The following is a 12,497-nucleotide window of genomic DNA, read 5'->3' as shown; positions in this document are numbered from 1 at the left end:
ATTTGTCGGCACCAATAATTCAAGTGGGAGCAGACGCTATCCGTGTGTCCAACCAAGTCCCCTTTCCTGCGTAAGTGCCGGTCGCGTGGGCCTGCGAGAGCGTTCTTGCCACCGCGATAATTGAATGCCGTCGCCCGCACAAATACGTAGACTGCGTAGACGCCGATGCGTCCGGTTCCAGCCGCGCTATGCCATGCGCGAGATCTTTCGTGGTATGTGCCTCCGAAGGTGATCGTCCAAGATTACGGCTCCAGAAACGCGGCACGCGTTGCCAATGGCGTGATCACGCAGTTACTCGGCAATCGCGTCCCCGTCGCGTCTGAATCCAATCCACAGTGACGCAGCAAAAGGCTGAGCGAAATTTGCGCTGCGCACGTTTCCTCTGCGCAGGTTTGTGGCCCCTGGCTGCTGTGGCGTCGACAACGTCGACTTCATTTGTGACAGGACCGTCTGGCTCGATTGTAACGTTGGCTGTACGCGCTCCAGATTCCGCTGCTCCTGCCAGTTCCTTCGCGGGCAGACTCACGCCTCAAGGTAAGCGCGCAGCTCTTCTGCACAGTGTCGTCCGTGCCGTGAAAAGGGGAGAACTTGGGCATAAAAGCTACGCAAGCAATGGCGCGGAATATGTCATAACGGCGTTTAGTTACATTTGGTCACCGAACGAAATTCGGGGATTTTTGACGAGAAGCCTCGAGCAGCCGTCATATGTACACCCTTTCAATTTTTTAACAATAGCACGCGAGCGTCGACGGTAAGGCGTGTCCGCGGCCTTGTAGTGGCCAGGGACGGTGGGCTTGGCAACATTACGTGCGGTCGTGCAAGGCGAACCCTATAGTGCGAATGTCTACTGCAGCGTTGTTCGCTTCAGGAGTGCCCCTCACCGCTGCAAGGCCACTGACACGTCGTGTGGTCGGCGCTCGCGCGATATTGTTCAAAAATTGCAAGGGTGTACTACAGTCAACAGCAAAAGATTGCGGGATGCGCGTGGCAAAGCGACCCTCCTCCCTTTCTAGCGGTGAACCCTTGGTGTCGAGACCGACGCCTGCACGCTTGCGCGTCCCTCTGAGACTGCAAGCGTGCATGTTTCCGCGCTTCCTCCTTGCGCGCCGGCGATATCCGAATGTAGCCGCGAGGTAGCCCTCTTGCGATATGCGCCGTGGCGGCTTCGAGAACTTCGTTTATACAACGGAAATCAAATGTCCATTTTCATCTTAAAACTTTTTGTGCGCAAACAAACAGGGACGAGTAAAAGATTGTTAGAAAGGCTGTTAGAAAGCGCTTGTCCTTGTATTGCTCCTTTTCTTCGTCCCTGTTTGCGCACAAAAAGTTTTAAGATGAATCTGTTCCAACTAGGCCGACTCGAAGTTATGCTTCAGTCCATTTTCGTCTTGCCGGTCTCATTCTATAGAGCGCGTCTTCTGCCACGCTCGTCTGCGGTAGAACGCACCGTTCGTAAAAAGAAAGGAACAACGAAGATTGGCCACGAAAAGGTGCAGCCCAGAAAAACAAGGCTTGTTGCGTTCGCCACCTGGCCGGCCCTACGCATACGCTCGTGACTCGACAAAAAGCGGCCGCAGTGGCGCCCGCAAGTTCACGCTTCTAAACACGTTTCACAGTTTCGCCCGTCGAAGCCGCCACAGCGCGTATCGCAAGAGGGCTACCTCGCGGCTACATTGGATATCGCCGGCGCGCAAGGAGGAAGCGCGGAAACATGCACGCTTGCAGTCTACCCGCCGTGGTTGCTCAGTGGCTATGGTGTTGGGCTGCTGAGCACGAGGTCGCGGGATCTAATCCCGGCCGGCGGCCGCATTTCGATGGGGGCGAAATGCGAAAAACACCCGTGTACTTAGATTTACGTGGTCGAAATTTCCGGAGTCCTCCACTACGGCATGCCTCATAATCAGAAAGTGGTTTTGGCACGTAAAACGCCATATTTTAATTTTTTCTTTACGCTTGCAGTCTGGGAGGGACGCGCATGCGTGCAGGCGTCGGTCTCGACACCAGGGGTCACCGCTAGTAGGGGAGGCATAGAAATCAAACCGCTAGGGAAATCGTGGAAGCACACTGGATTGAAAAACAAAAATGCAGCCATCCTCCTGTTTCCTTGTTAGATAAAAATTTGCTTCTATCATCACATCTTTAACGCATTTCATTGTAAGTGGTTGTTTTATGCACCTTGCTGTTTTTAGTATGACCGGGTGGCTTTTGTCCATGTCTTTTTATCACAAGTGTTATATGTAATATTGACGTTGCTCTATTGATCGCGCAGATCTGCGGGTATCATATGCGCTATAGGCGTGCTCTGTTGACTAAATCGCGCAGATCTGTTGGTATTTAAGCAGGTAGTTCTTCAAAAATAAAAACCAGTTGTTAGAAAGCGCTCGTCCTTGTGTTGCCCCTATTCTTCGTCCCTGTTTGTTTGCGCACAAAAAGTTTTAATATGAATCTGTTCCAACTAGGCCGACTCGCAGTTATGCTTAAGGGGAGGAGGGTCGCTTTTCCACGCGCTCGCGCATCCCGCAATCTTTTGCTGTTGACTGTACGTCGTAATGCTGCGCAGTTTCGAATACTCTGGAAGTTCGTGGCAATATCTCCGCATGTCATCACATGATTAATTATTTATTTATTTTATTTATTTCAAGAGTACTGCCAGCCTCTGATTAGAAGCCTTAAGCAGGAGTGGTTACATACATGACGAGCAATACATTGAGTACAAGGCGCGAAGCGTAAGCAAAATTAAATAGCACTGAAATTGAAAATATGAACATGCCATTTGCGAAAACGTAGCATTTAGCGCTAACAATGTGAAATCATTCCAGAAGAAAATGCAAACTGCTCTTAGCGCTAAATTGAACATTTTAGAGGCAGAAAAACGGAAAACTAGAATATATGTACACAACACGTGGCAAACGATTTCAGAACATACATCCTATCCGATAAACATAATATACCCCGCTCATTTACGCGATTTCTTTAAGCAGTTTTAAGAATGATTCAATGGTATCACAGGCAACCACCGCAGCAGGAAGTACATTCCATTCCTAATGGTTCAGGGAAAATATGCATTTCTAAATGCTTCTGTTTTGCAGTAGTAGTTTTTAAGCTGCTTAGCGCGGCTAGACAGAGTTGATCGACGAGCGAGAGGCTCGGTGTACGTGTCCTTGTCTATGCCTAATTTTCCATGATAGAGCAGATACTTGTATGTAATCGTTATTTATATCGCCGTTTTTATATAGTGTAGCTAGTTCTGCTGTTTCGAGCATCGCACTTGGTGATGCATACCGTTAAAAAGAATTGAATAAAAAATCTTATCGCCTTTCTCTGAATTTTTTCCACCTTTTTTATGTTGGTATCGCAAAGTGGATTCCAGACGACGAATCCATACTCAAGAATCGGGCGGACGAAAGTTTTGTAAGCTAGTAGCGTTATCTCACGGCGTGAATTTCTTTAAGCAACGCCTCAAGTAACCAAGCTTCTGCATGGTTTTCTTTTCTATGTATGACACGTGCTCATTCCACTTTAAGTCAGAGCTTTAAACGAACGAACGTGCGCTGCCGAAAACTTGCTTGGTGACAGAGACGGTACACGATTGAACGATATTGCAGATTTAGCGCGTCATTGCCCTCAAGACATTGCGCTGCCACCGACGGAAGAGAGAACGAATTTGAACTACTTGTCAGCTTCTTACGGGGCCGTGCCAGCCGCGGGCGGCAATACTGACGTCACAGGCGCTTTTCTTTTGTCGGTTTCGCTTTCAGAAAAAGATAATGCTGCAAATGCAGTGTCATTCGTTCTTGCCTCGTGGATTTAAACAAGGGTTCTAATGGTCGCCACATCGCGTTTGTTTCCATCGCGTGTTTCCAAGTAAGCAGGAAAATCTTCGCTCACACCCGCAAACACACAAACACCCTCGCACGAGCACGCACTCTTCCTCACACGCTCTCTCCATCGCACGCACAGATATTCATGCGCACACAAACGCGCCCCTTTGTCTGCAGGCATGCATGCTAAAACACGAACACGCACGGTCGCACACGTGCACATTGACACGCCGCCATGCATGCGCCGCAATCGCGCAAGTGCACACACATGCACTAACACGCAGATGCAGGCATGCACACACGCCGCGAATGCTCACACACGCACACACGCACTCGACTGCAAAAATATGCAAACACGGAGGCACTAGCACGCGCACACTCTGCCCTAGCTCACACGCGCACACTTTCTCTCCCTCGTGCATACGCACGCTCTGTCTCCCTCGCACACAAAAGCATTTTCCCTCACACGCACGTACTCTCTCCATCCGCCACGCGCACGCACAGACATCCATGCGCACGCAAGCACGCACACATTTGTTCACTATCGTGCATGCTGAAACTCGAAAACTCACGTTGGCACGCGTACACGTTCACACGCGCTCAAGCATGCACCGCAAGCGCGCGCACACATACACACGCACGCACACGCAGGCACACACGCGCCGCGAACGCTCACACGCATACACGCACTCGCGTGCATGCAAACGCAAATACACGCGCGCACACTCATACACAGAGCGCACAAGCCCATGCAACCATACCCAGGCACGCTCAAGACATGCACACGCATAACCACTCTACAATCTCGGCTGCCTGTCAAACCTGTGCGTGCTAACAGACTTCATAGCACTCCGTCTACCATTATCATCTCAATGCCAACTGTAATAAATCGCTTTATGGTTTAAATTTGGCGCTTCTTCAAGTCAATGTGCCCTCTACCAGGAGGGTGCGAAACGATTTCCTCCTGGCGTGGGACTTCACCGCCCCTCTCTGACCTGCTTTAACTATTTTAACGCACCACCAATGTTCCGACTAAGTGCCAGAATGCACACATTGTTAGAAGGGACTACCCTCTTGTTCTAGTCAGTTGATACGTTTTGATCCTCGGCCGATATTCTGAAATATCATTTTGAATATAATTTTTCCCATTGAGTTACACTTGTGCATTGCTGTGAAGTTCTGAAGGAGAATGTGCAGAATTCCTGGACATGGTGACATTGTGGTAGTAGTCTTTTGCTTTTTTAATGCTTTGGCTTAAATGAGTGCGCAGCGCTGAAAGTTTGCGCATGTTACTTCCAGAGGGGTGCTTCCGGTGTTTTCTAGTCTTCTTCGCCTTTCGTTCCAAGCGTACAATTTCTTTTGTTATCGTGGGCGGGTTTTGCGGACAATGATTACCTTAGTCGGTACAAAGTTACTTACGCATTGCAACACAAGATTTTTAAAGTATTGCCAAAGATCCTCTACTGAGCATAAAGCAGACTGGGATAAAGAAACAAAGTTGGCAAAAGTCCGGAGCATCTAATATACGTACAGTGCCGTCCACTTCAGCGTAGAGCGCGCGAGCAGCCTGCTTTTCTCTGCGAGCGGCACCTTGCGGCAGTTGCGGGGTCTCAGCTAGTGTGCACTGGAGCATGCGCGTCCTACTAGACGTGCAGGTCTACTTTGCACGAGTGTCAAAGTTGAGAAGTGTTCAACCGAATGTGCAGTCAGCCTCGGGGCGCTTGCGGCATTGCGTTGGCAAAGAATGACGCGTTTGGGCTTATAACACGTACGAGCCCGGCTCTTTCACAACAAACGACGCACGCTTTCTGGCTCTGCCGAGCGACGCGGTTACATGGAAAATGATAACGCGAACGGCTGAGTAAAAAGAAGTCCCATACGTTAATTTGATGATACCGTGTTTTGCCTACCATAGGCGGCTATTGCTATTGCATTCTTTAGCATTTTGGCTCTATCTCATTAACAGAACACGGCGTGATCAGCAATTTACGAACAAGAGAAGCTTCAGCTTTCTTGTTCAGCTCCTTCCTGAGGTTTTCCTGGTTAGGCCAATGCGGACGACTTGAAATCTACGTCTTTCTGTGGCCCCGCCCCGTTGTGGCTCTTTGTAACAAACAGCATTACGTTGAATGCCATGGCCATGCGGCAGCCGTGACCGCGTGTTTGGATCAGTAGTGTGCCATGACGGCTTGTAGCGTTTAGACAAAACATGGAAGAACTAATTTTATTTATGCAAAAATCAGGAGCGGGCTGTAGCATCTCCCTCCCAATAGAAGATGGGTCCCCCAAAATTCCGTTTCACATTTGCTATCCTCGTGGGAAGCTAGTCGTAGAGCTCATTCACGAGGTCTGGCAGCTGTCGAGGACAGTCCTGCCCCTCTGGAATGGCTAACCAAAGCTGGCCAGCGTTAGCTGTGACTAGACCTGCCTTTCTGGCTAGGTTTAATTTCATTATTTCTCATACATTTTCTGTGACATTTAAATCAGGACTTCTCGCAGGCTAATTCCGCCTTGAAGCCAGCAGAGTCCATCCGGGAAGGGGCCATCAAGGAACTGCGGAACGAGCAGTCTCCAAAACGTCCACGTGCGTTTTAGAGGTCATTCTCTCTAGAAATCGACGTAAACCTGTGTGGCTGACCGCGCCCCACACGTGGACTGTGACACTCCCGCTTGAACGAGTACCTCAGACATAGCGCTCCTCGCACCTGCAGGAGATGTCAGGGACGCATGCATTAAACTGATAGCTATTGAGTACACGTATTTTACAGATAGGAGCGAAATTTTGGTAAATCATGCATGGACTATGTAGAAAAAAGAAAGGGAAGTGGTTCATTCTAATCAAAACTTCGAGTGGTAAGGCGACTTCCGAGACCATGCAGTAAGACAAGGAAGTATTAGTTGCAATGTTGAAGTAAAATCTTTTTCACGTTATAACTGTTTACAAGGATGAGAGATTACACGTTTTCATTTACAGGCAGTGCTGTTCCTGACAGAAGTAGGGAACTACACAGCGTTCACAGTCAATGACAACGGTATGAATATGGCATATACCGGCAGTTGCGCGGACGCCACACGCTTCTCAGCTGGTCCCAACGTGTGCAGAATGAGGCCTCCTCCGTGAACACAGCCGCGCGCCAGTTGTTCGTGCAGCAAGGCTCCACCGCAGACGCAAATTCAAGACGCTCATTGCGATGTCTTTTCTCCAGCATAGTTCTTGCGCAGATATTCTCTATACCGGCTTCGTGAAGCCTTCTCTTGATTGTCGTCAGACTGATTATCCAGTTCAACTTCATCCCTAATTTCCCTGGCCCTGAGGAATGGATCAGCCGCAGCTGCTGCCGCGATTAAACGGTCTTCATCTTCTGATGTCACCCGCTGTCGGCTGGCACGGGAGGCGTCACTAATTCGTCCTTCATTATAAGCGGCCTGAAGGACCCTGTTAACTGTGCGCATATGGCGCCGCGTAGCTGCGCATATCGCTCTTTGAGACATTGTGTGCCCCAAAATATCAATTGCACGTCGCTCTTCTGCTGTGAGTCGCGGAGCCATGGCGAAATAGAATTCTGGGAAAACGTTTGGTATTTATACTTTTATTCTAGACGGCAGGCGCGTGATCTTGTCATTCCATTGGCCGATTACATTATGTGGGAGGGGTGCAGAGGAGGAAATAACTTTATTGAGTCCTGAGGAACCCCTCCCTACCCACTCTTGGTTTAGTGGTCGGCAGGGGTCGCGGGCCGCAACCACGTTGGGACGCGGAGCCCGTGATCCTCCGCCCTTTCGTGAGCCCTCTGTACGGCCGGAAGCTGGGTCTGGTGGTCGTCGCTTCGCAGGGCGTCCACCCAGTCTTCTTCTTTACCGAACACGGTGCCGCTTAACGCGGAGCATTGCCAGAGCATGTGCGCTAGCGAGCAGTACGATTCGCCACAATCCGGACATTGCGGCTTCACCTCTGGTGAATAAAGGCTCAGCCTGCCTCTCGAGGGGAACGACCCTGTCTGGAATATTCTGTATATCGATGACTGTGGTCTAGTGAGTTTAGTGTGGGGGAGCGGGAAGGTCCTCCTCGACAGCTGATAGTGCGTTATTTCGTTGAAGGTGAGCAGCGGGTTTCGGTGCTCCAGTCCTTTCCCGCCACTTCGCTCGCCACGATCGCCGCGGTGCGCGAGTCCTCGCGCACGGCCGTGTGCCAGTTCGTTGGCGTTGGGGAAAGTCGGGGTGCACGTCGGCCTCCATGTGGGCCGGAAACCATTTGACGATGTGATAACCCGCGGCTCCCTCGTTGCAGAGGACGGCCGCCGCTTCCCGCGATATCGAGCTCTAGGCGAATGCTCTGGCCGCCGATCGCGAATCTGTGTACACGTAAGGACGTTCGGGGTCCCTCATTGCCATGGCTATTGCCACCTGCTCGGCCACTTCGTACGTTACCCCCTTGACCGATGCCGCGTTAATGATCGTCCCATCCCAGCGTATCGAGACGGCCGCGTACCGGTCGCTGCGCCCGTACTGGGCCGCGTCTACAAATGCCGCCAGTCCCGGGCACTTGGTGGTCGATTTCAGCAGTGCTCGGGCACTCGCCTGACGGCGCCCCTCGTCGAACTGCGGGTGGACGTTTCTTGGAAGCGGTTCAACCTTGAAAGTGCCCCTGACCGCCGCGCTGAGCGCGACCTTGCGTGCGTTGCACTCTGCATCTGCATTTATGCCTGCTTCTTCTAGGATGCGTCTGCCGGCCCTGGTGGTCGACAGCCGCACGACCTATGCCGTGGCCTGTGCTTCGATGAATTCTGCTAGCGAATTGTGGACCCCTAACCGATCGAGCCGCTCCGTGCTTGTAGTGATCGGAAGACCTAGCACCCTTTTGATGCTCTTGCGCATCAGTGTCTCTATCTTGGCCGCGTCTCTCTTGGTCCATTTTAGCGCCGAGGCTACGTAATTTACGTGACTCATGAGGAAGGCGTGGTAAAGTCTGAGACTGCTCTTGCTGAGCCCTCCCCAGCGGTTGGTCACCCTTAGGATCAAGCGGAGCATGTTCTCCGTTTTGGACGCGAGTTTCATGACCGTTTGCGTGTTACCGCCATTAACTTCAGTTAGCAGCCCCTGGATTCTTAGTGTCCACTCCTGGGGATCGGCTGGCCGTCGCTCGTAATTTGATCGGTATTTGATCGATCGGCATCAAATTCCTCATGCCTTGTTTTGAGGGCCTGTACAGCAACAGTTCCGATTCGCTGGCTGACAGGCGGAGTCCCGTTTTCTTCAGGTACTCTTGCGCTGTGTCCAGCGCCTCTTGAAGAGCCCGCTCGACTTCTGCGTCGCACCCTCCCGGACACCACACCGTAATGTCGTCTGCGTACAGGGCGTGATTGACGTTGGTCACTCTCGTCAGCCGGTCCGAGAGCCCTTTCATTGCTAGATTGAATAATAGCGGGGAGAGCACCGCCCCTTGTGGGGTGCCCCTCGCGCCCAGCGTGTACCAATCGGATGTGGCCTCTCCTATTTTGATCGTGGCCTTCCTGTCTCTGAGGAAGGAGCCTCTGTAGAGTGGTATTTCCGGCCGAGCCCCATCATCGATGTCATTTCCATTAGAAATCTGTGTTTGACCGTGTCAAACGCTTTCGTTAGGTCCAGGGCCAGTATATGCCCCTGGTGTCTCTGGTCATGCCGTCGATTAAATGCTTCTTGAATAGTAACATTACGTCCTGTGTGGAGAGGCCCGGTCTGAAACCCACCATGTTATGTGGGAACAGGCCCTCTCTCTATGTACCGCGATACTCTGTTATGTATGACATGTTCCGCCGTCTTACCCACGCACGAGGTGAGCGATATGGGCCGCATGTTCTCCACCGCAACTAGTTTACCGGGTTTCAGTATTAGTATGACCGAGGCCTCTTTCCAGACCTCTGGTACTCGTCCCATTTTCCACGCTCTGTTGATTTCTTCGGTAAGCTTCTAGACCGACTTTCCGTCTAGGATTCCCAACAGTTTGTTCGAGACCTCGTCCGGGCCCGTCGCGGGGCGTCCGTTGAGGCCTTGTGGGACATCCCAAATTTCAGATTCCGTGAAGGGCGCGTCGAGTTCGACTTCTGCGCCGGCGTATTGTAGATAGTCGCCGTCGCCTGACGGACCCAGTGGCAGATACGTCTCCGCCAGATCATTTAGGAGCTCGCTTTCCGTTTTGCCCTGCTCCTTTTGCTTGTGTAAAATCCTATCGATTGCCAATCTGATTGCCTTTGGATTGCCTGTCGTCTAACAGTTTCTTCAAAAGGTTCCAATTGCCTCCGGCTCTCATTTGTCCGTCTACCGACGCGCACACCTCGTCCTTCTGTTGCTTGGAAAGCTCGATCGAGTGCGCTTCGATTTCCCGGTTTAGTGCCGCTACTTTCTTCCGCAGTCTGCGATTTAGTCTTGCGTTTTCCACCTGGCCGTGATGGAATTCTTTGCCTCTAATAGGTGTGCCAATGTCGCGTCCATCCTTTTCACGTTCAGTTCGGTTTGGACGACCGTCGTCGCGGTGCTAACGTGCTCTTTGGGCCTTCCAAAGAGGCTGTCTAGGTCCGCGTATTCGCTTGTCTTTCTTCCTTATTTTGTGGAAGGCGTCCCAGTCGGTGACCTTAAATTCTCTCGGTGGTGCCGCCCTGATGGGGATCATCACCGCCAGTGTGTAGTGGTCGCTGCCGAGGTTCTCGTGCAGGTTGCGTCACTCTGCCCCTGGCACGTTTATGATGGTCAGGTCGGGCGTCGTGTCCCGCCCCACCGACGTGCCTAGTCGAGTCTGATAGCGGGGGTCCGTCACCAGCTCTAGCGAGCACTTAGTGACTGCCTCCAATAGCCGCTCTCCCTTAGACATCGGTCTTGCGTAACCCCAGGCTTCGTGGGGTGCGTTGAAATCTCCCGCCGCTATTAGTGGGGCCCCCTTGGCCATTGAGGTCGCCTTCGTTATTATCGAAGCGAACGACTGTCTGGTCAGAGGGCGGGCTGTACTCGTGAAGTGTATAACTGCGACGTGTATAACCGCGACGTGTCGAGCCTATCGCGTGACCCTCTCGCTGTGCCCTTGGACAATACCGACGCCTTGCGGGAGCTCATTAGGCTTGTCGTGCGAGAAGAGCTTCAAAAGCTTCAGGTGACGCCGGTATCGGTACCGCGACTCGCTCTGGCTGAGGTCGTCCGGGAGGAAATCAGGCAGGCAGTCCAAGTGCCAGAGCGACGCGAGACACCACAGCAGGAGGTACGGCAGCCACAGCCTCGTATGTCGTATGCGGAAGCTGCGCGAAGTTCGCTGGCCCCGACTTTTTACGATGTGCGCGACCTCCCGGACTATCATGGTGTGCGCGCCGTTCAACAAGCAACTGGCGACTTCAGGCCCCGCCGCACGCCATTCATGGCTGAAACCCGGCCACCCCGCAAGAGCGACGTATGGCGTACCGCAGACCGCAGGCCCTTGTTTTCATTGCGGTGAAGCCGATCACCTCTTCAGGGCGTGTCCTTACCGCCGAGCTGGGCTCCGTGGATTTTCACTGAATGCGCCGTGCCCGCGCAATGGTGAACGCCCCCTGGAAATTGAAGCATACCTCGCTGACGCCAGGACCTCGTTTGCCCCAGGATTCCGTGAACCCCGGTCACCGTCACCCGCCGAAAACAGGTCTTCCAGCCCCCTCTTCACGTCGAGAGCAACGAGGCGTCCCGGGAAAACTGAGTTCAGGGACCTGCGGAGGTGAGGTCGCTGACGTTGCGAACGCTGAAGATCCTCCACTACGACGACCGCGATATGACGTAATTAAGACGAAGAGAAAGCAGTGTAATTCCGGGTCAGTATCCTGCGACGTACCAGTTACCATAGATGACCACGAAGTCACGGCGTTAATCGACACGGGTGCGGACACGTCTGTTATGAGCCAGAATCTCGCGCCTATACTGAATAGTTTCGACGCAATGGACCGGAACTCAGATTCGTACTGCAGGAGGGCATCTCATAACTCCAATGGGCCGGTGCACGGCGCGAGTCAATATTCGGGACTTCACGTACATCGGCGACTTCGTCATTCTTCCTGAATGTTCAAAGGACCTTATACTCGGCATGGATTTCCTTCAGGCGAACGGTGCCATCATCGACATGCAAGAGTCTAGAGTGAGCTTCGCTACTGCGCAAGCCATAGCGAACAGTAATGACAACGACCATTACGTCGCGCTTCGCGTAGCTGACGATCACGTCACGTTGCCACCCAAGAGCAGCGTGCTTACCCTTGTCCGATGTGACATGGAGGACGACGCCGAAGGAATTGCTGAGGCGAACATGCCCCTGCTTCTTGAGCGCCACATTTGTAGAGCCAGATGGCTTCTTCAGGTACGAAACAAATGTTCAGTCGTTTTGCTAACAAACTTTAGCAACGAATATCGGCATGTACCGCGAGGAACGACAATCACATTCCTTCGCGAAATCACTGATGTAACTGACATTGCCACATTTGAAACCACATCGTCTCAGCAATCTGGGTTACCCAGCCTAAAAGAACGGATTCACGTTAACGCCGCTCTGCCAGACCACCAGAAAGATCGTCTACTGAGTCTCGAGAATGAATTTGCGGACTGTTTTTCAACGTCATCCAAAGTGCGGCGCACGTCCATCACAAAGCACCGCATCATTACGGACGAGTCCGCACGTCCTGTCTGTCAGCATCC

The sequence above is a fragment of the Dermacentor andersoni genome, chromosome 1 (genome assembly GCF_023375885.2).
Source record: "Dermacentor andersoni chromosome 1, qqDerAnde1_hic_scaffold, whole genome shotgun sequence".
In the NCBI taxonomy this organism is placed as follows: domain Eukaryota; kingdom Metazoa; phylum Arthropoda; class Arachnida; order Ixodida; family Ixodidae; genus Dermacentor; species Dermacentor andersoni.
Note: the sequence above shows the minus strand (reverse complement) of the source record.